The sequence below is a fragment of the Oncorhynchus gorbuscha genome, linkage group LG12, assembly GCF_021184085.1.
Source record: "Oncorhynchus gorbuscha isolate QuinsamMale2020 ecotype Even-year linkage group LG12, OgorEven_v1.0, whole genome shotgun sequence".
Classification (NCBI taxonomy): Eukaryota; Metazoa; Chordata; class Actinopteri; order Salmoniformes; family Salmonidae; genus Oncorhynchus; species Oncorhynchus gorbuscha.
The window spans coordinates 77,287,430-77,314,721 of record NC_060184.1 but is presented as its reverse complement, the minus strand read 5'-3'; positions in this window follow the sequence as shown (position 1 = coordinate 77,314,721).

Genomic DNA, 27,292 nt, shown 5'->3' with positions numbered 1-27,292 from the left:
GAGCCCTAATATTGAGTGAGTGTACTCTTGGGGGTAACAGAGTACTCGTGAGGGTAACAGTGTACCCGTGGGGGTAATAGTGTACCCGTGGGAGTAATAGTGTACCCGTGGGGGTAATAGTGTACCCGTGAGGGTAATAGTGTACCCGTGGGGGTAATAGTGTACCCGTGGGGGTAATAGTGTACCCGTGGGGGTAATAGTGTACCCGTGAGGGTAATAGTGTACTCGTGAGGGTAATAGTGTACCCGTGGGGGTAATAGTGTACCCGTGGGGGTAATAGTGTACTTGTGAGCATTAGAGTGTACTCGTGGGGGTAATGTGAGATGTGGTGTGGGTTTTTTGGGGGGGGGAGCACACCTCTATCATTAAATGTGAAGACTGTATTTTATCAATTATCTAGGTTGAATTATTACGTGATTAAACTAATCAAGTAAACATGAATTAACTAGGAAGTCGGCGCACCATGGGAAAATGTATAGAGTTATAATTTCCCAAATAAGTCTTCTAATCAATTAGTCTTCCATTAATGATTATTAATTGTTATCTTGAATATATGCGCGAACCCTGGCCAAAATCATGAATCAGCGATATACAAATTGGCTTAAATATTTATTTACGAACTAAATAGTCACACAGAATTACGAAAAAAACAGTAGATATTGTTTACTAACAATGATAGAAAAGTCCCTAGTGGACCAAGCCAATACGACGGCTTGGTAGACAAAGGTAAAGGGCGGGGACTGAGAAAGAGCGGGAAAGACAAAATGGATCCACTACACACAGTGTATAATTATCATCATTGAAATGCTAATCCTTTGTCACATGAAACGGCCGCTCTTTCGAGAATAATCGCAATGTATATTTTCATGCCCGTATGTCGTCGTTGTCTCTCCGTTGAAAACACTCAATCGTCCTGTAGAGTCTCTGGTTAACTTTCCCAGAAGTCACAATGTCTTTTGTGGTTGTAAGTGGTTAGAGTGGATACTTCAGAGTACCATTGTCATAGAATAGATGTTTCGGCGGTTGTCGGTATTCCCGTTCTAGACTTCTAGCTACAGACTAGTAATTATACGTCTATGATTTGCTCTTATTCTGTAGTGATCGATGGTCTCAGAGTTGAACCATAACTACAGCTGTATGGTCTCCGTGTCCTATAGAATTGCAGCCATTCCAACGTGGGGACTCTGTCCCGGCGTTCTCTGACTTATTGTATATTTTGTAGGATGTTGTTTTATACTCATGGAAAAATGGGCGGTTCTATGACTCCTCATGTGATGTCTGGGCTCACGGGGATGTGGCCACTGACTAGTTAATGTCTATATGATAATCCATATTCTCATTTAGAAGGTTAACATCACATTACAGCTTTTCACAAATAGTTTCATGTTTAATCACATACGTTTCACAATATTTAGATGTAAACCTGACAGCTGGGAAATGTACACTTTAAGAGAGACAGTTGTGTGCGTTTCCTGTCCCTCATGAGGTCACCAAATGAAACACACTCATCATAACTGTCCCTAAAGTGTCCACAGACCATTCTCACAAGTAAAACTATTGTTTAGTTCACCCATTTTGGGGATTAGGAGTTTTAAACTAAGAGAAGCACTGCTCATTGATTTGATTTGCTCTAGTAGACTCTCTCCCTCAATACCGCATGTTTCTACCAGGTATTTATGACCTGCCATATAGTCAGAAAACTTGTGGGGAGAGAGAGACAGGGGCATGATATATACACCCCCAAAGGGCCTCGTCGTGACGTAAGACAGAGAAGTCCTGTGTGGCTCAGTTAGTAGAGCGTGGCGCTTGCAAAGCCAGCGTTGTAGGTTCGATTCCCACGGGGGACCAGTGCTAAAAAGTATGTACTCACGTCGTACGTCGCTCTGGATAAGAGAGTCTGTTAAATGACTCACTACTGTAGTGTCTCCGGATCAGAGAGTCTGCTAAATGACTCACAACTGTAGTGTCTCTGGATCAGAGAGTCTGCTAAATGACTCACTACTGTAGTGTCTCTGGATCAGAGAGTCTGCTAAATGACTCACTACTGTAGTGTCTCTGGATAAGAGAGTCTGCTAAATGACTCACAACTGTAGTGTCTCTGGATAAGAGAGTCTGCTAAATGACTCACTACTGTAGTGTCTCTGGATAAGAGATTCTGTTAAATGACTCATTACTGTAGTGTCTCCGGATCAGAGAGTCTGCTAAATGACTCACTACTGTAGTGTCCACACTCATACAGGCCTACACACACACACACACACACACACACACACACAGTTCAGCTTGTGCAGTCCTCCCTGAGTGGTCGTATGAGTCTGTAATATTCGCTGTAAATTCCTACGTGTGTTAGGGGTGTGAATGTTTAAAACCACGTCAGGATCCTTAATGATAATTAAAAAATCATTGTGTTTTTTCCATCCCACATAATTGAAATCCCAGTGCAGTTATCACAGAACATGATGTTCGTGTCATAGCGTAACAAGACGACAGGCTATAAAGGCCTGGGGAAAGCTGCGTCATTTAAATTAAACCAGAGAGGAAGAAGCCTACTTTAGGTTACTGTGGTGAATTGCAAGACAAGACATTGCGAGATGCATATTACCAATATTACCCCTTGAAAGCGCTACGGCGTGTGTTTGTCTAGGTAAGCTACACTACGGCTGTTTAAATGCAGACACACATCCTTCTCTGGAGATATGAACAGGCGTTTTACTACTCTGTAAAGGAATGAGGCTTCTGAAGCAGGACTAACGTCCATCACTAGGTCACCGGAACGGTCAAACAAATCATATCGGGCGGCTGTACGCAGCCTGTCTAACGGCAGACCAGTCTCTCATAAAAAAGTACTTTCAAGTTTGTTAAACACCGTGACTTACCAAGACATTTAGTAGAAAGTGAACACATCTAGCTACCCTACCATAAAAAAACCACATCTAGCTACCCTACCATAAAAAAACCACATCTAGCTACCCTACCATTAAAACCACATCCAGCTACCCTAGCATTAAAAGCACATCTAGCTCCCCTAGCATTAAAAGCACATCTAGCTCCCCTAGCATTAAAAGCACATCTAGCTCCCCTAGCATTAAAAGCACATCTAGCTCCCCTAGCATTAAAAGCACATCTAGCTCCCCTAGCATTAAAACCACATCTAGCTCCCCTAGCATTAAAAGCACATCTAGCTCCCCTAGCATTAAAAGCACATCTAGCTCCCCTAGCATTAAAAGCACATCTAGCTCCCCTAGCATTAAAACATGTCTAGCTACCCTAGCATTAAAACCACATCTAGCTACCCTAGCATTAAAACATGTCTAGCTACCCTAGCATTAAAACCACATCCAGCTCCCCTAGTATTAAAACATGCATGTTACTGTAGCTGTGTTGTGTCTGTAAAGGGTCGTAGCAGATATAACACGGGACCCGAGTCCCTAGTTGGTAGAGTGTGGGGCTTGCACCTCCAGGGTTTGTGGGATCGATTCCCATGGGGGGGCCAGTACAAACAAGTATGTACTCACTAAGTCTTTCTGGATAAGAGCGTCTACTAATCGACTGAAATGTAATAGGAACATTATTTTCCCCTTATCATTTTAAAAGGAAAACTTGTAGTTTAAATGTATGGCAGAATTGTCCATTTATTACAACTCTAGTGTGTGTACCTGCCCCCTAGCCTCATTGTGCTGAAAGAAGTCCTGGCACCTTGTCAGCATGTTGCCCCTGGGACTGAGTGTGAAAGGGGGAAGAGGTGTGGTTCAGAAAACATGTGCTTCTACTGAGGATTGGAGAGGACAGGGTAGGTGAAAGCAACATGCCAGGTCTGGTGCGTTAATACAGTATAATAATGAGTAATGTGGTCCTTCTGTAGCTCAGTTGGTAGAGCATGGCGCTTGTAACGCCAGGGTAGTGGGTTCGATCCCCGGGACCACCCATACGTAGAATGTATGCACACATGACTGTAAGTCGCTTTGGATAAAAGCGTCTGCTAAATGGCATATATTAGTTAATACAGTATAATAATGAGTTAATACAGTATAATAATGAGTTAATACAGTATAATAATGAGTTAATACAGTATAATAATGAGTTAATACAGTATATATATATCAGTAGAGGAGCCTACCAACCAGCTTTGAACAAGGTCCACAGTGCACCCTGGAAACTGGTTGTGGGCGGCATCATTACACCCAATCATCACCCTGCTCCCCAGAGACACATGATGAATGGGCAGCCAATCAGAGAGGATATATATACACACACACAATACGAGGCACGATGTTACTGTCACAAGAGGAACATTTACAAAGGAGAATAAAACTCAACTGCTCTCTGCTGGGGCATAAAGGATAAGCTACTTCCTTTACACTCAGAGAATAAATGAATAGTTTGCATATCCATCACATGGTCTCTGGAAACCTCCAACACTAAAGGGTGAAGACGGAGATTAGGACAAGATGGCTTCCATAGGTGGCTGGAGTCGTAATGGAAACTATGGTGGCTTGTAAGGCCGCCCTGCCTTACTTTTTGTCATTGATACCGTGTGATTACATGGACGTTGTAATTATTGGTTGTCGGTGATTACATTGGAAATACTCAGTAACTAGGCTACGTTGGGTCATAATTTTAATTGTACAGCCCGAATAATGATATTCTAGTCACAAAATAACTGCAGAGAAACTACGTTAAAAAGTTAGGCTAAGATAAAGTGTTGCCTTAGGCCTCCGTTTTTTTTTTTAAGCGTATCCAATGATCCACCTGGACTCATATCCATCACAAATCCTTCCCCCGTCCTGACTGATAGAACTAATGAGAGAAGTCTGTATAACAAGCTCCACGGGAAAACAAAACGACTCAATGCCCCCCCCCTTCTTATATATATATTAAAATCTGAGGGCACACCACACACCTGCCATTAAATCCAAGAACAGTGATCATTAAAAAGCTAATTAAAGCATATTTAATTCACCATGGCGATGGAGGTGTAGGAGGATGATGCCTCTAGGATCTCATTACGGAATGTTGTTTAGATGAGATAAAAAAATATATTTAATTTTATTTCCTGTGATAAATTATTCACCCCACTCAGACGAGGGCTAATCCATCTCCTGGGTGAATTAAGATTACACACCAAGATTAATAAATGGTATCTCACTGAAGCAAAACATGGATATAAACCAACCAGGAACCAGACCTTTGACATTATTTTATTCTGAATCTGGCCAAGATTCTTACTACACTGCTATTCTGTCTATATCCTCATGCTGTTACTGTGAATACCTGTAATATGCATCAATGAGGTATCAGTCACATTTCCACACTGATCGATAACTCACACTAAAGATAATGAGAGCTAAAGTAACACACACACACATACACACACACACACACACACACACGCGCGTGCACACACACACAGAGAGGAGAGTTAAGATCCCATGCAGTAGATGCCTGCTAGGGAGTGGTAAGATAAACAGTGGGGAGAGCAAGTATTTGATACACTGCCGATTTTGCAGGTTTTCCTACTTACAAAGCATGTAGAGGTCTGTTATTGTTATCATAGGTACACTTCAACTGTGAGAGACTGAATCTAAAACCTAAAATCCAGAAAATGACTTTGTATGATTTTTAAGTAATTAATTTGCATTTTATTGCATGACATAAGTATTTGATACATCAGAAAATCAGAACTTAATATTTGGTACAGAAACCTTTGTTTGCAATTACAGAGATCATACCTTTCCTGTCGTTCTTGACCAGGTTTGCACACACTGCAGCAGGGATTTTGGCCCATTCCTCCATACAGACCTTCTCCAGATCCTTTAGGTTTCGGGGCTGTCGCTGGGCAATACGGACTTTCAGCTCCCTCCAAAGAGATGCTTCTTACGGACTTCTTCCATTTTCTAATAATTGCGCCATCCAGTTGTTGCCTTCTCACCAAGCTGCTTGCCTATTGTCCTGTAGCCCATCCCAGCCTTGTGCAGGTCTACAATTTTACCCCTGATGTCCTTACACAGCTCTCTGGTCTTGGCCATTGTGGAGAGGTTGGAGTCTGTTTGATTGAGTGTGTGGACAGATGTCTTTTATACAGGTAACGAGTTCTTACTGGTTGGTACGAGATCAAATACTTATGTCATGCAATAAAATGCAAATTAATTACTTAAAAATCATACAATGTGATTTTCTGGATTTTAATCTTTTTTAGATTCCATTTCTCACAGTTGAAGTGTACCTATGATAAAAAATTACAGACCTCTACATGCTTTCAAAATCGGCAGTGTATCAAATACTTGTTCTCCCCACTGTATATAGTAAGATTATATTGTACATAGTAAAGGTAAGATATATAAACAGGTAACTGTCAAAATAAAGGAAACACCAACATATAGTGCCTTAATAGGTCGTTGGCCCACCACTAGTCAGAACAGCTTCAATGCACCTTGTCATAGATTCTAAGTGTCTGGATCTCTACAGGAGGGATGTGACACCATTTCTTCCAGGACAAATTCCATCATTTGGTGTTTTGTTGATGGTGGTGGAAAACGCAGTCTCAGCTGCTCCAGAATCTCCCATAAGTGTTCAATTGGGTTGAGATCTGGACACACACACACACACACACACACACACACACACACACACACACACACACACACACACACACACACACACACACACACACACACACACACACACACACACACACACACACACACACACACACACACACACACACACACACACACACACACACACACACACACAGCAAGCAGGTAGGCAGCAAGCAGACAGGCTCCTAATGGACTCCATACTGAACAGGCAGGACAGAAGTTCATCATTTCTGACTTATGATTGTAGAGCAGATTAAAAACCTGGCTTTGCATAATAACTGTGATTGATATTATTAGGCTATAGGTTTTACGAACCTCCAGCTCCAGTATTTTACGCCATTTGACAAGTGTCTCGGAGTAATTAGACACTTTACTGCCAGGAAAGCGCTCACTGAATTCAATGCACCGTAAAATTTCTCAGAGGGGTTCTGTTTAAAGCAGAAGGTAGCTTGACGTTTACATAAGCATGTTACATTCAGTTTTCAGGGTGATGTGGATTTCCTTTAAATTCAGTGGTTCCCAAACATTTTATAGTCCCATACCCCTTCAAACATTCAACCTCCAGCTGCGTACCCCCTTTAGCACCAGTGTCAGCGCACTATCAAATGTTGTTTTTTGCCATCGTTGTAAGCCTGCGACACACACTATACAATACAAAATTATCCACCGTCATTGTTGCAACTCCTATTACTAGTCTGTTCAACCTCTCTTTCGTATCGTCTGAGATTCCGGGTGAGGGTGAGACACTCATCCCAAACTGTTACTAACCTATATCCATCCTGCCCTGCCTTTCTAAAGTCTTCAAATGCCAAGTGAACAGATCACTGACCATTTCGAATCCCACCGTACCTTCTCTGCTGTGCAATCTGGTTTCTGAGCCGGTCACGGGTGCACCTCAGCCACACAAGGTCCTAAACAATATCATAACCGCCATTGATAAAAGACAGTACTGTGCAGCAGTCTTCATCGACCTGTCCAAGGCTTTTGACTGTCAATCACCGTATTCTTATCGGCAGACTCAACAGCCTTTGTTTCTCAAATGACTGCCTCGCCTGGTTCACCAACTACTTCTCTGATAGAGTTCAGTGTGTCAAATCGGAGGGCCTGTTGTCCTGACCTCGTGCAGTCTCTATGGGGGTGCCACAGAGTTAAATTCTCGGGCCGACTCTTTTCTCTGTATTTATCAATGATGTCACTCTTGCTGTGGGTGATTCCCTGATCCATCTATACGCAGACGACACCATTCTGTATACATCTGGCCCTTCTTTGGACACTGTGTTAACAAACCTCCAGACGAGCTTCAACGCCATACAACTCTCCTTCCATGGCTTCCAACTGCTCTTAAATGCTAGTAAAACGAAATGCATGCTCTTCAACCGATTGATGCACCCTCCCACCCGCCCGACTAGCATCACTACTCTGGACAATTACATTTACATTTAAGTCATTTAGCAGACGCTCTTATCCAGAGCGACTTACAAATTGGTGCATTCACCTTATGACATCCAGTGGAACAGTCACTTTACAATAGTGCATCTAAATCTTAAAGGGGGGGGGGGGATGAGAGGGATTACTTATCCTATCCTAGGTATTCCTTAAAGAGGTGGGGTTTCAGGTGTCTCCGGAAGGTGGTGATTGACTCCACTGTCCTGGCGTCGTGAGGGAGTTTGTTCCACCATTGGGGGGGCCAGAGCAGCGAACAGTTTTGACTGGGCTGAGCGGGAGCTGTACTTCCTCAGTGGTAGGGAGGCGAGCAGGCCAGAGGTGGATGAACGCAGTGCCCTTGTTTGGGTGTAGGGCCTGATCAGAGCCTGGAGTTACTGAGGTGCCGTTCCCCTCACAGCACCATGGTCTTGTAGCGGATGCGAGCTTCAACTGGAAGCCAGTGGAGAGAACGGAGGAGCGGGGTGACGTGAGAGAACTTGGGAAGGTTGAACACCAGACGGGCTGCGGCGTTCTGGATGAGTTGAAGGGGTTTAATGGCACAGGCAGGGAGCCCAGCCAACAGCGAGTTGCAGTAATCCAGACGGGAGATGACAAGTGCCTGGATTAGGACCTGCGCCGCTTCCTGTGTGAGGCAGGGTCCTACTCTGCGGATGTTGTAGAGCATGAACCTACAGGAACGGGCCACCGCCTTGATGTTGGTTGAGAACGACAGGGTGTTGTCCAGGATCACGCCAAGGTTCTTAGTGCTCTGGGAGGAGGACACAATGGAGTTGTCAACCGTGATGGCGAGATCATGGAACGGGCAGTCCTTCCCCGGGAGGAAGAGCAGCTCCGTCTTGCCGAGGTTCAGCTTGAGGTGGTGATCCGTCATCCACACTGATATGTCTGCCAGACATGCAGAGATGCGATTCGCCACCTGGTCATCAGAAGGGGGAAAGGAGAAGATTAATTGTGTGTCGTCTGCATAGCAATGATAGGAGAGACCATGTGAGGTTATGACAGAGCCAAGTGACTTGGTGTATAGCGAGAATAGGAGAGGGCCTAGAACAGAGCCCTGGGGGACACCAGTGTTGAGAGCGCGTGGTGAGGAGACAGATTCTCGCCACGCCACCTGGTAGGAGCGACCTGTCAGGTAGGACGCAATCCAAGCGTGGGCCGCGCTGGAGATGACCAACTCAGAGAGGTGTCACGAACCGGCTCAAAGCCCGTAACAAAGGGAGACAACGTGGAGATAAGGAGTAGCAAAATATGTATTTATTAACTAAAGCAACTAAGTATAATATACAATGGTGTGTGTAATCAGTAATCAGTAATCAGTAGTGTAAGTGAGTGTTTTGCATGCATGAATGTGATAATGCAGGGTGATGAAAGGTGCCAAAGCAAACAAACAAAAGGCCACCAAGAACCACAACACAATCTACAACGGGTGTCTGCATGGAGAGAGTCTCCTCCATGAATGTGGAAGAGGTCTATTTATCCTGGGAGACACCTGGCCCAGGTGTTTCCCATGTAGCTGACGACCCTCTCAACTCCGCCCACCGGCATCCTAATAATGAAACAAGAACAAAGACAGAATACGGCAGACAGAGTGGGAGGGTCGTCACATTCCCCCCCATAAAACCGGGGACCAACAAGGACCCCGGAACAACATACCAGCCTCCCGCGTCCCAAATTGACACAGGCCTCTGCGTCCCAAATTGACACAGGCCTCTGCGTCCCAAATTGACACAGGCCCCTGCGTCCCAAATTGACACAGGCCCCTGCGTCCCAAATTGACACAGGCCTCTGCGTCCCAAATTGACACAGGCCTCTGCGTCCCAAATTGACACAGGCCTCTGCGTCCCAAATTGACACAGGCCTCTGCGTCCCAAATTGACACAGGCCTCTGTGTCCCAAATTGATGAGGGTTTACGTGTTCACACTTACAATTTGCCCCAGCCAACCTCCTCCCCAGACCTCAGCAACCTTCGCACAGGAAGCAACATTTAAGAGGAAAGAAAACAAGACCAGGAGGGAGCAGACAGGACAGAGAGAACATGACAATACGAAACAATGGTCAGTCACGTAAACATTAGGAACAGGGCGCACGAGAGAGCGCATCAGCAATCACGTTTTCAGTCCCCCGGATGTGCCTCACATCGAGATGGAATGATTGTAAAAATAAACACCATCGCATTATCCTCTGGTTTGGACACATCATGGACCTCAAAAAGTGAGGGGGTTATGGTCGGTGTAGACCACAATAGGTACTACCCCGACCCGACATACACTTCGAAGTGTTGTAGCGCCCAAATGAGTGCTAGCGCTTCCTTTTCAATAACCGAATAGTTCAACTGATAATCGTTAAACTTTTTAGAAAAGAAACTAACAGGCCTCTCAATCCCAGACACATCTGCTTGCAGCAAAACTGCACCTGCCCCCACATGACTAGCATCCACCTGCAAGGTAAATGACAAATCCATGCGAGGAGCAGCCAGCACTGGAGTTGAGGTAAGCAACCTCTTTGAATCTTCAAAAGCGTGTTGACAACGAGTAGACCAAACGTAAACAGCCTTAGCTTTCAGCATATCTGTCAAGGGAGCGACCACAGTAGAGAAGTTATTACAAAAACTACGGTAATAACCAATCATGCCCAAGAAACGCATCAGTTCCTTTTTAGTAGTTGGTGGTGGAAAAGCATCAATAGCCACCACTGTAGCCCGAACAGGACGCACTTCACCCTGCCCAACCACTTTTCCAAGGTATGTAACGGTCGCCTGAACAAACTCACATTTTGCCAGATTGATTGTGAGGCGACCCGCAGCCAGACGTTCGAACAAGGCTTGAATACGGGACAGATGTTCTTCCCAAGTATCTGCATAGATCACTACATCGTCCAAATAAACAGCGCACCCGGTCAGACCGGCGACAACCCTGTTCATAAGTCGCTGAAAAGTGGCAGGTGCATTGCGCAGACCGAAACTCATAACTGAATACGAGTACAGACCAAAGGGTGTAATAAAGGCAGAGATTTCACGTGCCCTACTCGTCAGTGGCACCTGCCAATAGCCTTTTAACAGGTCAAATTTGCTCACAAACTTAGCTGCACCGACTTGATCAACACAGTCCTCCATCCGAGGAAGAGGAAATTAATCTGGCTTTGTGACACTGTTTACCTTACGGTAGTCCGTACAAAACGGTTTGTTCCATCCGGTTTACTGACCAAGATACAGGGAGAAGCCCAACTGGAGAAAGAAGGCTCTGCTATCTTACTCTCCAGCATGTACTTGACCTCAGCATCCAGACAACGTAGTTTCTCTGAAGAAACTCTATAGAACCGCTGACGAATGGGGTCAGCACCTCCAATGTCAATATCATGTTCTATTAAGTTTGTACGTGTAGGTGTATCAGAAAATAAACCTGGAAATCTCTGAATCAGACCAACCATCTCTTTCCGCTCATCAACAGGTAGGTGAGTGAGAAGACTGTCTAAAATATCCAGTGTTTCTGAATTTTTCAATCTACCCTGCAATATACAATCGTCAGGACCAGGAACATCTTCCTCCTCATGCACAGGTCTAGCACGACAAGAACCCAAGGAAACAACGGTATCAGCCAAAAGAACAGGTTTACCGTCCTCTGTAGAATCCCACTGTTCAGTCTCAGAGGAACGTGCATAATAGGGTTTTAACAGATTTACATGGCACAGCTGGTGTGCTTTCCTCCGTTCTGGAGTGGCAACTAGATAATTTTGCTCAGTGTACTGGCGCACCACTGTATATGGACCTTGAAATTTGGCTTGAAAAGGAGAACCAACAATTGGCAGCAGAGCAAGAACCTGGTCACCTGGACTAAAGTGACGAGGCTCAGTTCGGCGATCAAATATGCCCTTCATCCTCTCCTGTGAAGATGATAACTTCTCTTTAGCCATTTCACCAGCGGCATACAGCCGTCGCCGGAAATCACACACATACGAACACAGGGACTGAGGAGGCTCGGGAGACTTCCAGTCATCCTGGAGAACAGATAAAAGTCCACGCACCCTATGTCCAACATATTCCAAAAAACAACATATTCCAAAAAATGAAACACGTCGCTAAACCTATCAGGGGAAAAAGGCTATAGCTCCGGGTAGCAAGTTCCACTACCCTACCCAAATCTCCCACCGAGGTACACAGCAGATTACTCACTTCAGACTGACGTCCCAACAGAAAGTAGAACAAGAGTTCAGGCTAGGCAGGGCCTGGAAACTAACCATTATACTCTCTCCAACATAGCACACAAACCAAACAACAAAGGCAACCAATACTGGGCCGATCACACTCAAACACCATATTCAAACCAAACACGTACCTCCACGGTCTCCCAAACCAATAGTTCAAAGATCCCGGATGAGCCCCCACTTGTCACGAACCGGCTCAAAGCCCGTAACAAAGGGAGACAACGTGGAGATAAGGAGTAGCAAAATATGTATTTATTAACTAAAGTAACTAAGTATAATATACAATGGTGTGTGTAATCAGTAATCAGTAATCAGTAGTGTAAGTGAGTGTTTTGCATGCATGAATGTGATAATGCAGGGTGATGAAAGGTGCCAAAGCAAACAAACAAAAGGCCACCAAGAACCACAACACAATCTACAACGGGTGTCTGCATGGAGAGAGTCTCCTCCATGAATGTGGAAGAGGTCTATTTATCCTGGGAGACACCTGGCCCAGGTGTTTCCCATGTAGCTGACGACCCTCTCAACTCCGCCCACCGGCATCCTAATAAGGAAACAAGAACAAAGACAGAATACGGCAGACAGAGTGGGAGGGTCGTCACAGAGGGTGGAGAGGAGGATCTGATGGTTCACAGTATCGAAGGCAGCCGATAGATCTAGAAGGATGAGAGCAGAGGAGAGAGAGTTAGCTTTAGCAGTGCGGAGCGCCTCCGTGATACAGAGGAGAGCAGTCTCAGTTGAATGACTAGTCTTGAAACCTGGCTGATTTGGATCAAGAAGGTCATTCAGAGAGAGATAGCGGGAGAGCTGGCCAAGGACGGCACGTTCAAGAGTTTTGGAGAGAAAAGAAAGAAGGGATACTGGTCTGTAATTGTTGACATCGGAGGGATCGAGTGTAGGTTTTTTCAGAAGGGGTGCAACTCTCGCTCTCTTGAAGACGGAAGGGACGTAGCCAGCGGTCAGGGATGAGTTGATGAGCGAGGTGAGGTAAGGGAGAAGGTCTGGAGAAGAGAGGAGGGGATAGGGTCAAGCGGGCAGGTTGTTCTGACTTAAAATATGTGGACAACTATAAATACCTAGGTGTCTGGCTAGAGTGTAAACTTTCCTTCCAGACTCACATTAATCATCTCCAATCCAAAGTTAAATCTAGAATTGGCTTCCTATTTTGCAGCAAAGCCTCCTTCACTCATGCTGCCAAACATATCCTCGTAAAACGGACTATTCTACCGATCCTTGACTTCGGCGATGTCATTTACAAAATAGCCTCCAACACTACTCAGAACACTGGACGCAGTCTATCACACTGCCAACCGTTTTGTCACCAAAGCCCCATATACTACCCACCACTGCGACCTGTATGCTCTCATTGGCTGGTCCTCACTACATATTCGTCGCCAAACCCACTGGCTCCAGGTCATCTATAAGCCTTTGCTAGGTAAAGCCCCGCCTTATTTTAGCTCCAGCAGGTATATTTCACTGGTTATCCCCAAAGCCAACACCTCTTTGGCCGCCTTTCCTTCCAGTTCTCTGCTGCCAATGACTGGAACGAATTGCAAAAGTCATTGAAGTTGGATCTCCCTCACTAACTTTAAGCGTCAACTGTCAGAGCAGCTTACCGATCGCTGCAGCTGTACACATGAGAAGGGTGTGCTTGAAAGGATGCACATAACTCTGCAATGCAGGCGCTGAGGCCCAGCAGTAGCAATGTTGGGTTGTATTGGCGAGTCTTAAATAATTTTCCACACACAGTCTGTGCCTGCATTTCATTTTCATGCTAGTGAGGGCCGAGAATCCACTCTCACATTGGTACGTGGTTGCAAAGGGCATCAGTGTCTTAACAGCGCGATATGCCAAGGCAAGTAACTCTAGCGCAGCCCTATCCAGAAATCTGGCAGTGGCTTCCGAGTAATTTGAATTTTCACAGAACCGCTTGTTGCAATTTCGATGAGGCTCTCTTGTTCAGATATTGGTAAGTGGACTGGAGGCAGGGCATGAAAGGGATGACGAATCCAGTTTGTGTTGTCCGTTTGGAGAAAGTACCTGTGTAAATTGCACACCCAGCTCACTCAGGTGCTTTACTATATCACATTTGACATTGTCCGTAAGATAGAGTTCATTTGCACACAAAAATCACACAAATGATGGAAAGACCTGTGTGTTGTCCTTGTTAATGCAGACAGAAAAGAGCTCCAACTTCTTAATCATAGCCTCAATTTTGTCCCGCACGTTGAATATAGTTGCGGAGAGTCCCTGTAATACTAGATGCAGATCATTCAGGCGAGAAAAATCATCACCCAGAATGGCCAATCGTGTGAGGAACTCGTCATCATCAAGTGGTCAGACAAGTGAAAATGATGGTCAGTAAAGAAAACTTCAAGCTTGTCTCGCAATTCAAAAAAATGTCAACACTTTGCCCCTTGATAACCAGCGCACTTCTGTGTGTTGTAAAAGCATTTCAATGGTCGCTGCCCATATCATTGTATAGTGCAGAAAATAAACTGGAGTTCAGTGGCCTTGTCTTTAACAAAGTTAACCATTTTCACTGTAGTGTCCAAAACGTCTTTCAAGCTGTCAGGCAGTCAGGCATTCCCTTGGCAGCAAGAGCCTCTCGGTGGATGCTGCAGTGTACCCAAGTGGCGTCGGGAGCAACTGCTTACATGCACTCCACTATGCCTCCCTGTCATGGCTTTTGGCCATCAGTACAGATACCAACACATCTGGACCACCAAAGTCCATTTGATGTCACAAAGCTGTCCAGTACTTAAAAAAATATCCTCTCCTGTTGTCCTGGTTTCCAGTGCTTTGCAGAAGAGGATGTCTTCCTCAATTGACCCCCCATAATTGTAACGGACATATACCAGGAGCTGTGCCAGGCCACCATGTCTGTTGACTCATCCAGCTGTAACGCAGAGAATTCACTGGCTTGCATGAGAAGCAGTAATTATCTCCTGCCATGTCACTGATGCGTTGTGAAACAGTGTTGTTTGATGAAGGCCCCCAGCATTGTCACAGCCATATCCACAGCAGCAGGAAGAATTAAGTCCTCCACTATAGTATGGGACTTGCCTGTCCTAGTCACTCGGTAGCTCACCATATAAGACTCTTCTAGACCCTTCTTATTAATCGTATCTGTTGCTTATATACATTTCTTACTACTCAAAAGTCGTCTTTATTCTCATTTATTCCCGTGGTTTATTCTTTAAAGTGTCCTGTTTAATTTCTAAATGTCTGAGCAAGAGTGAAGGTTTCCTGTGAGAGAGTAACGGTTAATGTGATTGGATGTTCATTATTTGACTCGCTGAACACTAGATGGTTTAATTTAAATATTATTTTTGGCAGTGAAACAAGGCTACTCGGGCAAGAAAAAAACCTCACCCGAATGTATAGCCCCGTTGGAAAATATATACTGTTTGAAAATGTGAAGAATAAAAAAAATGGGAATCAAATTTTTATTTGGCGTACCCCAACGCCATTGCACGTACCCCAGTTTAGGAGATACCTGCTTTAATTGAACTTGAGCTCTCTGCCATGGATGCTGTATACATCTGTCTCTAGGGAGGGAGGGAGAGGGGAGGGAGGGAGGGAGGGAGGGAGGGAGGGAGGGGAGGGAGGGAGGGAGGGAGGGAGGGAGGGAGGGAGGGAGGGAGGGAGGGAATTGATATGTGAGAGCGAGTGTGCATGTGTGTAAGTACACGTGTGCAAGTTAGTTGTAAATCCTCATTGTTATAAAAGGGAGGGGCTGTTGCAGCACTCTCCTCCCTCCCTCCCTCCCTCCCTCCCTTCCTCCCTCCCTCCCTAGCAGTCGTGTCCCTGGAGAAGGTGAACTGGGGGCTGCACAGGGTCAAACTGCCGAACTCAGGGCCTTCAGGCTCACAGGGATGGAAGCATGGCTGTGTCAATGAGGCAAGAGGGAAGCAGGCAGGGCCACACTGGAGTGGATGAACCCATAGTTATAATGGTCATCACTGACCAAGCTGAAAACAAATACACATTAGGACTTGTAATGCAGTATTACACTGGCCAATAGTTACAGTATTACACTGGCCAATAGTTACAGTATTACACTGGCCAATAGTTACAGTATCACACTGGCCAATAGTTACAGTATTACACTGGCCAATAGTTACAGTATCACACTGGCCAATAGTTACAGTATTACACTGGCCAATAGTTACAGTATCACACTGGCCAATAGTTACAGTATCACACTGGCCAATAGTTACAGTATCACACTGGCCAATAGTTACAGTATCACACTGGCCAATAGTTACAGTATCACACTGGCCAATAGTTACAGTATCACACTGGCCAATAGTTACAGTATTACACTGGCCAATAGTTACAGTATCACACTGGCCAATAGTTACAGTATCACACTGGCCAATAGTTACAGTACCACACTGGCCAATAGTTACAGTATCACACTGGCCAATAGTTACAGTATCACACTGGCCAATAGTTACAGTATCACACTGGCCAATAGTTACAGTATCACACTGGCCAATAGTTACAGTATCACACTGGCCAATAGTTACAGTATTACACTGGCCAATAGTTACAGAATCACACTGGCCAATAGTTACAGTACTACACTGGCCAATAGTTACAGTATTACACTGGCCAATAGTTACAGTACCACACTGGCCAATAGTTACAGTATTACACTGGCCAATAGTTACAGTATTACACTGGCCAATAGTTACAGTATTACACTGGCCAATAGTTACAGTATTACACTGGCCAATAGTTACAGTATTACACTGGCCAATAGTTACAGTATTACACTGGCCAATAGTTACAGTACTACACTGGCCAATAGTTACAGTATTACACTGGCCAATAGTTACAGTACCACACTGGCCAATAGTTACAGTATCACACTGGCCAATAGTTACAGTACTACACTGGCCAATAGTTACAGTATTACACTGGCCAATAGTTACAGTATTACACTGGCCAATAGTTACAGTATTACACTGGCCAATAGTTACAGTATCACACTGGCCAATAGTTACAGTATTACACTGGCCAATAGTTACAGTATTACACTGGCCAATAGTTACAGTACCACACTGGCCAATAGTTACAGTATCACACTGGCCAATAGTTACAGTATCACACTGGCCAATAGTTACAGTATCACACTGGCCAATAGTTACAGTATCACACTGGCCAATAGTTACAGTATCACACTGGCCAATAGTTACAGTATCACACTGGCCAATAGTTACAGTACCACACTGGCCAATAGTTACAGTATCACACTGGCCAATAGTTACAGTATCACACTGGCCAATAGTTACAGTATCACACTGGCCAATAGTTAGAGTATTACACTGGCCAATAGTTAGAGTATTACACTGGCCAATAGTTAGAGTATTACACTGGCCAATAGAGTATTACACTGGCCAATAGTTACAGTATTACACTGGCCAATAGTTACAGTACCACACTGGCCAATAGTTACAGTACCACACTGGCCAATAGTTACAGTACCACACTGGCCAATAGTTACAGTACCACACTGGCCAATAGTTACAGTACCACACTGGCCAATAGTTACAGTACCACACTGGCCAATAGTTACAGTACCACACTGGCCAATAGTTACAGTACTACACTGGCCAATAGTTACAGTACTACACTGGCCAATAGTTACAGTATCACACTGGCCAATAGTTACAGTATCACACTGGCCAATACTTACAGTATCACACTGGCCAATAGTTACAGTATCACACTGGCCAATAGTTACAGTATCACACTGGCCAATAGTTACAGTATTACACTGGCCAATAGTTACAGTATCACACTGGCCAATAGTTACAGTATCACACTGGCCAATAGTTACAGTATCACACTGGCCAATAGTTAGAGTATTACACTGGCCAATAGTTAGAGTATTACACTGGCCAATAGTTAGAGTATTACACTGGCCAATAGTTACAGTATTACACTGGCCAATAGTTACAGTATTACACTGGCCAATAGATTGTATCAACATAGAACAGTATGGATAGGTCTGATCCGGTCTGTCCCAAGAATGGCCAGTGACAGGTGCCGTGCACAGCTTCCGAGAATCACATTCACATCTCTTCTAGTACACATCCATTCACATCTCTTCTAGTACACATCCATTCACATCTCTTCTAGTACACATCCATTCACATCTCTTCTAGTACACATCTCTTCTAATACTCCTCAATTCACATCTCTTCTAATACCCCTCCATTCACATCTCTTCTAGTACATATCTCTTCTATTACTCCTCCATTCACATCTCTTCTAATACTCCTCCATTCACATCTCTTCTAGTACACATCTCTTCACATCTCTTCTAGTACTCCTCCATTCACATCTCTTCGAATACACATCTCTTCTAATACTCCCCCATTCACATCTCTTCTAATACTCCTCCATTCACATCTCTTCTAATACACATCTCTTCTAATACTCCTCCATTCACATCTCTTCTAGTACACATCTCTTCTAATACTCCTCCATTCACATCTCTTCTAATACTCCTCCATTCACATCTCTTCTAGTACACATCTCTTCTAATACTCCTCCATTCACATCTCTTCTAATACTCCTCCATTCACATCTCTTCTAGTACACATCTCTTCTAATTCTCCTCCATTCACATCTCTTCTAATACTCCTCCATTCACATCTCTTCTAGTACACATCTCTTCTAATACTCCTCCATTCACATCTCTTCTAATACTCCTCCATTCACATCTCTTCTAGTACACATCTCTTCACATCTCTTCTAGTACTCCTCCATTCACATCTCTTCTAATACTCCTCCCTCTTCAAATCTCTCTCCCTTAAAAACACATTCATTCACAGGGACTCCTTCGTAACATCAATCATTTCACCCCACAGGGAAGGATATGTAATTTAGCGGCAATTCATTTGTTTACAGAGCTAATTAAATCACAGACTCACACGGTAAACAAACTATCAAAGCTGTTAGGGAAGAGGGGAGATGGTGACGGGGTGGAGGATGACGACAACTGAACATACCAAAACTATTTTTTTGTAGTTGGATGGAAATGATCTGCCTTACTATTATTCGACCATGCTGGTCATTTATGAACATTTGAACATCTTGGCCATGTTCTGTTATAATCTCCACCCGGCACAGCCAGAAGAGGACTGGCCACCCCACATAGCCTGGTTCCTCTCTAGGTTTCTTCCTAGGTTTTGGCCTTTCTAGGGAGTTTTTCCTAGCCACCGTGCTTCTACACCTGCATTGCTTGCTGTTTGGAGTTTTAGGCTGGGTTTCTGTACAGCACTTTGAGATATCAGCTGATGTACGAAGGGCTATATAAATAAATGTGATTTGATTTGATTTGATTACGTATAAATTATGTTGAATATAATAATAACCTACACTTATCAATCAGACTCCATTATTATGTGAATAAATGCAGCCGCCCCTGTGCTTCTCTAGAGGATGTAGTCAAGGCCGTACATCACCTCTCACTATGACGAGAATCAACGTGTCTAACTTGCACCTTATGTAGTTATTAACTTCTTCGAGATAGAGGGCGCTCTTTTAATTTTTGGATAAAAAACGTTCCCGTTTTAAACAAGATATTCTGTCACAAAAAGATGCTCAAGTATGCATGTAATTGACAGCTTTGGAAAGAAAAAACTCTGACGTTTCCAAAACTGCAAAGATATTATCTGTGAGTGCCCCAGAACTAATGCTACAGTCGAAACCAAGATGACGTTTCATACAGGAAATGCCCCATATTCTGAAGGCGCTGTGTTCCAATGTCTCCTTATATGGCTGTGAATGCACCAGGAATGAGCCTGCCCTTTGTGTCGTTTCTCCAAGGTGTCTGCAACATTGTGACGTATTTGTAGGCATATCATTGGAAGATTGACCATAAGAGACTACATTTACCAGGTGTCCGCCCGGTGTCCTGTGTCGAAATTATTGCGTAATCTTTAGGTCCATGCGCCGTTCCATTTCTTCAGATGAGAAAGTCAGCTGCCACGATGGATTTATCGTCGATAGATATGTGAAAAACACCTTGAGGATTGATTCTAAACATTGGTTTGTCATGTTTCTGTCAATATTATGGAGTTAATTTGGAAAAAAGTTCGCATTTTAATGACTTAATTTTAGTTTTTTTTCTTACCCAAACGTGATGAAGAAAACGGAGAGATTTGTCAACACAAATAATCTTTGTAAAAACTGAACATTTGCTATCTAACTGAGAGTCTCCTCATTGAAAACATCTGAAGTTCTTCAAAGGTAAATTATTTTATTTGAATGCTTTTCTGGTTTTTGTGAAAATGTTGCTTGCTGAATGTCAGGCATAATCCTATGCTAGGCTATCAATACTGTTACACAAATGCTTTTTTTGCTATGGTTGAGAAGCATATTTTTGAAAATCTGAGATGACAGTGTTGTTAACAAAAGGCTAAGCTTGAGAGCAAATAGATTTATTTCATTTCATTTGCGATTTTCATGAATAGTTAACGTTGCGTTATGCTAAAGAGCTTGCGGATAGATTTACACAATCCTGGATACAGGTTTTTTTCGTAGCTAAACGTGACGCAGAAAACGGAGCGATTTGTCCGAAACAAATAATCTTTCAGGAAATACTGAACATTTGATATCTAACTGAGAATCTCCTCATTGAAAACATCCGAAGTTCTTCAAAGGTAAATTATTTTATTTGAATGCTTTTCTGGTTTTTGTGAAAATGTTGCCTGCTGAATGCTAATGCTAAATGCTATGCTAAATGCTATGCTAGCTATCAATACTGTTACACAAATGCTTGTTTTGCTATGGTTGAGAAGCATATTTAGAAAATCTGAGATGACAGTGTTGTTAACAAAAATCTAAGCTTGAGAGCTAGCATATTGATTTCATTTCATTTGCGATTTTCATGAATGGTTAACGTTGCGTTATGGTAATGAGCTTGAGGCTGTATTCACGATCCCGGATCCGGGATGGCTCGTCGCAACAGGTTAAGAGACTACAGTGGGGCAAAAAAGTATTTAGTCAGCCACCAATTGTGCAAGTTCTCCCACTTAAAAAGATGAGAGAGGCCTGTAATTTTCATCATAGGTACACTTCAACTATGACAGACAAAATGAGGGGAAAAAATCCAGAAAAATCACAAAATAGGATTTTTAATGAATTCATTTGAAAATTATGGTGGAAAATAAGTATTTGGTCACCTACAAACAAGCAAGATCTCTGGCTCTCACCGACCTGTAACTTCTTCTTTAAGAGGCTCCTCTGTCCTCCACTCGTTACCTGTATTAATGGCAGCTTTTTGAACTTGTTATCGGTATAAAAGACACCTGTCCACAACCTCAAACAGTCACACTCCAAACTCCACGATGGCCAAGACCAAAGAGCTGTCAAAGGACACCAGAAACAAAATTGTAGACCTGCACCAGGCTGGGAAGAGTGAATCTGCAATAGGTAAGCAGCTTGGTTTGAAGAAATCAACTGTGGGAGCAATTATTAGGAAATGGAAGACATACAAGACCACTGATAATCTCCCTCGATCTGGGGCTCCACGCAAGATCTCACCCCGTGGGGTCAAAATGATCACAAGAACAGGGAGCAAAAATCCCAGAACCACACGGGGGGACCTAGTGAATCACCTGCAGAGAACTGGGACCAAAGTAACAAAGCCTACCATCAGTAACACACTACGCCGCTAGGGACTCAAATCCTGCAGTGCCAGACGTGTCCCCCTGCTTAAACCAGTACATGTCCAGGCCCGTCTGAAGTTTGCTAGAGAGCATTAGGATGATCCAGAAGAAGATTGGGAGAATGTCATATGGTCAGATGAAACCAAAATAGAACTTTTTGGTAAAAACTTAATTTGTTGTGTTTGGAGGACAAAGAATGCTGAGTTGCATCCAAAGAACACCATACCTACTGTGAAGCTTGGGGGTGGAAACATCATGCTTTGGGGCTGTTTTTCTGCAAAGCGACCAGGATGACTGATCCGTGTAAAGGAAAGAATGAATGGGGCCATGTATAGTGAGATTTTGAGTGAAAACCTCCTTCCATCAGCAAGAGTATTGAAGATGAAACGTGGCTGGGTCTTTCAGCATGACAATGATCCCAAACACACCGCCTGGGCAACGAAGGAGTGGCTTCGTAAGAAGCATTTCAAGGTCCTGGAGTGGCCTAGCCAGTCTCCAGATCTCAACCCCGTAGAAAATCTTTGGAGGGAGTTGAAAGTCCGTGTTGCTCAGCAACAGCCCCAAAACATCACTGCTGTAGAGATCTGCATGGAGGAATGGGTAAAAATACCAGCAACAGTGTGTGAAAACCTTGTGAAGAATTACAGAAAACGTTTGACCTCTGTCATTGCCAACAAAGGGTATATAACAACGTATTGAGATAAACTTGTTATTGACCAAATACTCATTTTCCACCATAATATGCAAATTAATTAATTTAAAAATCCTACAATGTGATTTTCTGGATTTTTTTTCTCATTTTGTCTGTCATAGTTGAAGTGTTCCTATGATGAAAATTACAGGCCTCTCATTTTTTTAAGTGGGAGATCTTGCACATTTGGATGCTGACTAAATACTTTTTTGCCCCACTGTATATACAAACTGATCCTGGCAATCAATGTTATAGAATTCAATTGTTGAGGTTAGCAGATCAGAGATGTCACAGTGGAACCCAATAATTGGCTGTGTGTATAGTATATAAAAAAGCTATCAATAGACCTACTAAATTATAAACTTATAGTCAGATAATTATTCTGTAGAAAGAGGAATGCATTTACTCAATTCAACTAATATAATTTATGGTCACGAAATAATTAACACAAACAATTGCAGTTTACGAAATACATTAGAGACTAGTCAGTGTTCATGACAATCCCCAATAGGCTAAGACTTAACATAGTTACATGTGTCTTCAGTTCAGAATACTTGCTAACAAGTTCTGAAAGTATGAACACATTTTGGTCCTTTTAACCAAAATCTCAAGCAGAAACTCACCCCTAACCTGAATTATCATTTCTTTGCTAGTTAAAACTAAAGACATGAAAACACATCCAGACTGTAATCTAATCAACTGAATTTAAATGATAGCAGCGCACCCGTGTCGCTCCTTTTTGAACTACTCACCGTCCGATGAACAAAATAACAGTTTCCCCGTAACAGCGCCTGCAAGTCGCCAGCGTATCGAGTCCTACAGCTGGGTCTCAGCGCCTGCAAGTCGACAGCCTATCGAGTCCTACAGCTGGGCCTCAGCGCCTGCAAGTCACTAGTCGGGAATATAACCTTCTCTCATTCTTCCACTACACGCTTCTCTTTATGACGGGATGGTGTTTGGGAAGCCACGGACCTTGCTCACTTTTTTCCTCATTCTGATGTTTTGCCTAAATGGATCTGTCACAAGAGTAGGTCTTCGGCTATATATACAAATTGAGGAATAAAACAAACATTTGAAAAACACAAAACACTGTTCTTTCTGGTTTGAATGCTTCCCCTTGAAGCTTGAGCTCCCTTGACACAAAACTGTCAGCTGAGAATGAACAGAAGAAAGAAAAACTGGAGAGAGAAAACAAGAAAGGAGGAGTGGAGAACAGCCGCCAGGAAACCTATTTCTGCTATTATACAAGGTAAGACTGCAACTTAAAAGATCAGTATTTTATGAGAGTAACGAAGAACCCAATATCAAAAAAGGTGGGAAAAAGCAGCAAAACTATACAGTTATCAAAGTCAGTTTTGTGACCCCTCGAGGGTATGCATCGGTATATAAACACACAAAAACCTCGTTGACAGGCACCTCATCTAACCCCATGATGCTGTGATGAATTGCAGGGCTGTGCCTGCCCAAAATCTCAAAATGGATGTTTGAAAGACAACTTTATTCATATATTTATCTTTGTAATATACATGTCCGATTGACCCCCCCCGATTGACCCCCAACACAGGCCATTTGTCAACGGTGTACTGTTACTGTAGCATTGCTAAGTTTCCCAGCTGGATATGAGAAGTGGGGGAGATAGTGAATGAATTCCTTTTCTCAGTGGGGATTCAGCTCCTGTACTATACGGTAGGGATTCAGCTACTGTACTATACGGTAGGGATTCAGCTACTGTATTATATGGTGGGGATTCAGCTACTGTACTATACGGTAGGGATTCAGCTACTGTACTATACGGTAGGGATTCAGCTACTGTACTATTCCTTAGGAATTCAGCTACTGTACTATACGGTAGGGATTCAGCTACTGTACTATACTATACGGTGGGGATTCAGCTACTGTACTATACTATACGGTAGGGATTCAGCTCCTGTACTATACGGTAGGGATTCAGCTACTGTACTATACGGTAGGGATTCAGCTCCTGTACTATACGGTGGGGATTCAGCTCCTGTACTATACGGTAGGGATTCAGCTCCTGTACTATACGGTAGGGATTCAGCTCCTGTACTATACGGTAGGGATTCAGCTCCTGTACTATACGGTGGGGATTCAGCTCCTGTACTATACGGTAGGGATTCAGCTCCTGTACTATACGGTAGGGATTCAGCTCCTGTACTATACGGTAGGGATTCAGCTCCTGTACTATACGGTGGGGATTCAGCTACTGTACTATACGGTAGGGATTCAGCTCCTGTACTATACGGTAGGGATTCAGCTCCTGTACTATACGGTAGGGATTCAGCTCCTGTACTATACGGTAGGGATTCAGCTCCTGTACTATACGGTAGGGATTCAGCTACTGTACTATACGGTAGGGATTCAGCTCCTGTACTATACGGTAGGGATTCACATTCCAAATAGAAAAAGGTTACCGACCGCTAGCGTAGCATATTACCGGCAACTTCAGGAGCGTAAGAATGGAAAATCTGTCAGACAGCATGAGAGGGGCAAACAAATAGGTAACGAAGGCAGACTTCATCACACACCACTTTGATCAGAGCTGGAGGCAGTATGCATTTTGAAAACATATACTTCAATTGTTTGAAATCTGATTGTTTTACTACATATGAGGCGTGTCTTACCTTGCTTCAAAGTAGCCTAGCCAAAATCAGACCTTATCTAATATAATAATAATAATAATATAATAATATATGCCATTTAGCAGACGCTTTTATCCAAAGCGACTTACAGTCATGTGTGCATACATTCTACGTATGGGTGGTCCCGGGAATCGAACCCACTACCCTGGCGTTACAAGCGCCATGCTCTACCAACTGAGCTACAGAAGGACCACCATTATCTGTGCAGGCAATTATTCTACATCAGCATTCTTTCATTGTTCAGTATCCAAAAGCACAATATATAGTGAAACTAGCAACCCATGCTCGTTGTTGCATATTAGTCCTCCCCTCCTTTCTAAATATCAAACAGATGTTCATCTTGGTCACATGAAACCGCTAACATGTGTGTTGTGCTTCTGACAATGGGTGTTTTCCCGCTAATTTCATTACGGAAGTAACATTCACTCAGTCTGCTGCCTTGTCTGCCTTGCTATTCTTATAATGTGAAGAAATAAGTTTTAAATCAACATTTTGAGCTAAAAAAAAAGATGTAGCCTAGCCTTACTGGTTGTATGAATTTTGGATCTATCGTCCCACAACTGTCCCAGAGTCTGTTAGGAATATACCATTTATTTTCCTCGAAAAGCTGACCAATTTATTTTTTATTTTACCTTTATTTAACTAGTCTGCAAGTCAGTTAAGAAGAAAGTCTTATTTTCAATGACGGCCTGGGAACAGTGGGTTAACTGGTCTAGGAACAGTGGGTTGACTGGTCTAGGAACAGTGGGTTGACTGGTCTAGGAACAGAGGGTTGACTGGTCTAGGAACAGTGGGTTAACTGGTCTAGGAACAGTGGGTTAACTGGTCTAGGAACAGTGGGTTAACTGGTCTAGGAACAGTGGGTTAACTGGTCTAGGAACAGTGGGTTGACTGGTCTAGGAACAGTGGGTTGACTGGTCTAGGAACAGTGGGTTAACTGGCCTAGGAACAGTGGGTTAACTGGCCTAGGAACAGTGGGTTAACTGGTCTAGGAACAGAGGGTTGACTGGTCTAGGAACAGTGGGTTAACTGGCCTAGGAACAGTGGGTTAACTGGCCTAGGAACAGTGGGTTAACTGGTCTAGGAACAGTGGGTTAACTGGTCTAGGAACAGTGGGTTAACTGGTCTAGGAACAGTGGGTTAACTGGTCTAGGAACAGTGGGTTAACTGGTCTAGGAACAGTGGGTTAACTGGTCTAGGAACAGTGGATTAACTGGTCTAGGAACAGTGGGTTAACTGGTCAAGGAACAGTGGGTTAACTGGTCTTGGAACAGTGGGTTAACTGGTCTAGGAACAGTGGGTTAACTGGTCTAGGAACAGTGGGTTAACTGGTCAAGGAACAGTGGGTTAACTGGTCAAGGAACAGTGGGTTAACTGGTCTTGGAACAGTGGGTTAACTGGTCTAGGAACAGTGGGTTAACTGGTCTAGGAACAGTGGGTTAACTGGTCTAGGAACAGTGGGTTAACTGGTCTAGGAACAGTGGGTTAACTGGTCTAGGAACAGTGGATTAACTGGTCTAGGAACAGTGGGTTAACTGGTCAAGGAACAGTGGGTTAACTGGTCTTGGAACAGTGGGTTAACTGGTCTAGGAACAGTGGGTTAACTGGTCTAGGAACAGTGGGTTAACTGGTCTAGGAAGAGTGGGTTAACTGGTCTAGGAACAGTGGGTTAACTGGTCTAGGAACAGTGGGTTAACTGGTCTAGGAACAGTGGGTTAACTGGTCTAGGAACAGTGGGTTAACTGGTCTAGGAACAGTGGGTTACCTACCTGTTCAGGGGCAGAACGACAGATTTGTACCTTGTCAACTCGGGGATTAGAACTAGTTACTAGTCCAACGCTCGAACCACTAGGCTACCCTGCCACCCTGGCAGAATAGGTCAACTGTTCTACTATGGGGGGGGGGGGGGGATAGTAGATTGACATTAGATATTCCTTACTCATCTGGAGGGAAAGTAAACGTAGACAACTGATCATCTTCAAAGTCCACATCAGAACTCGTTA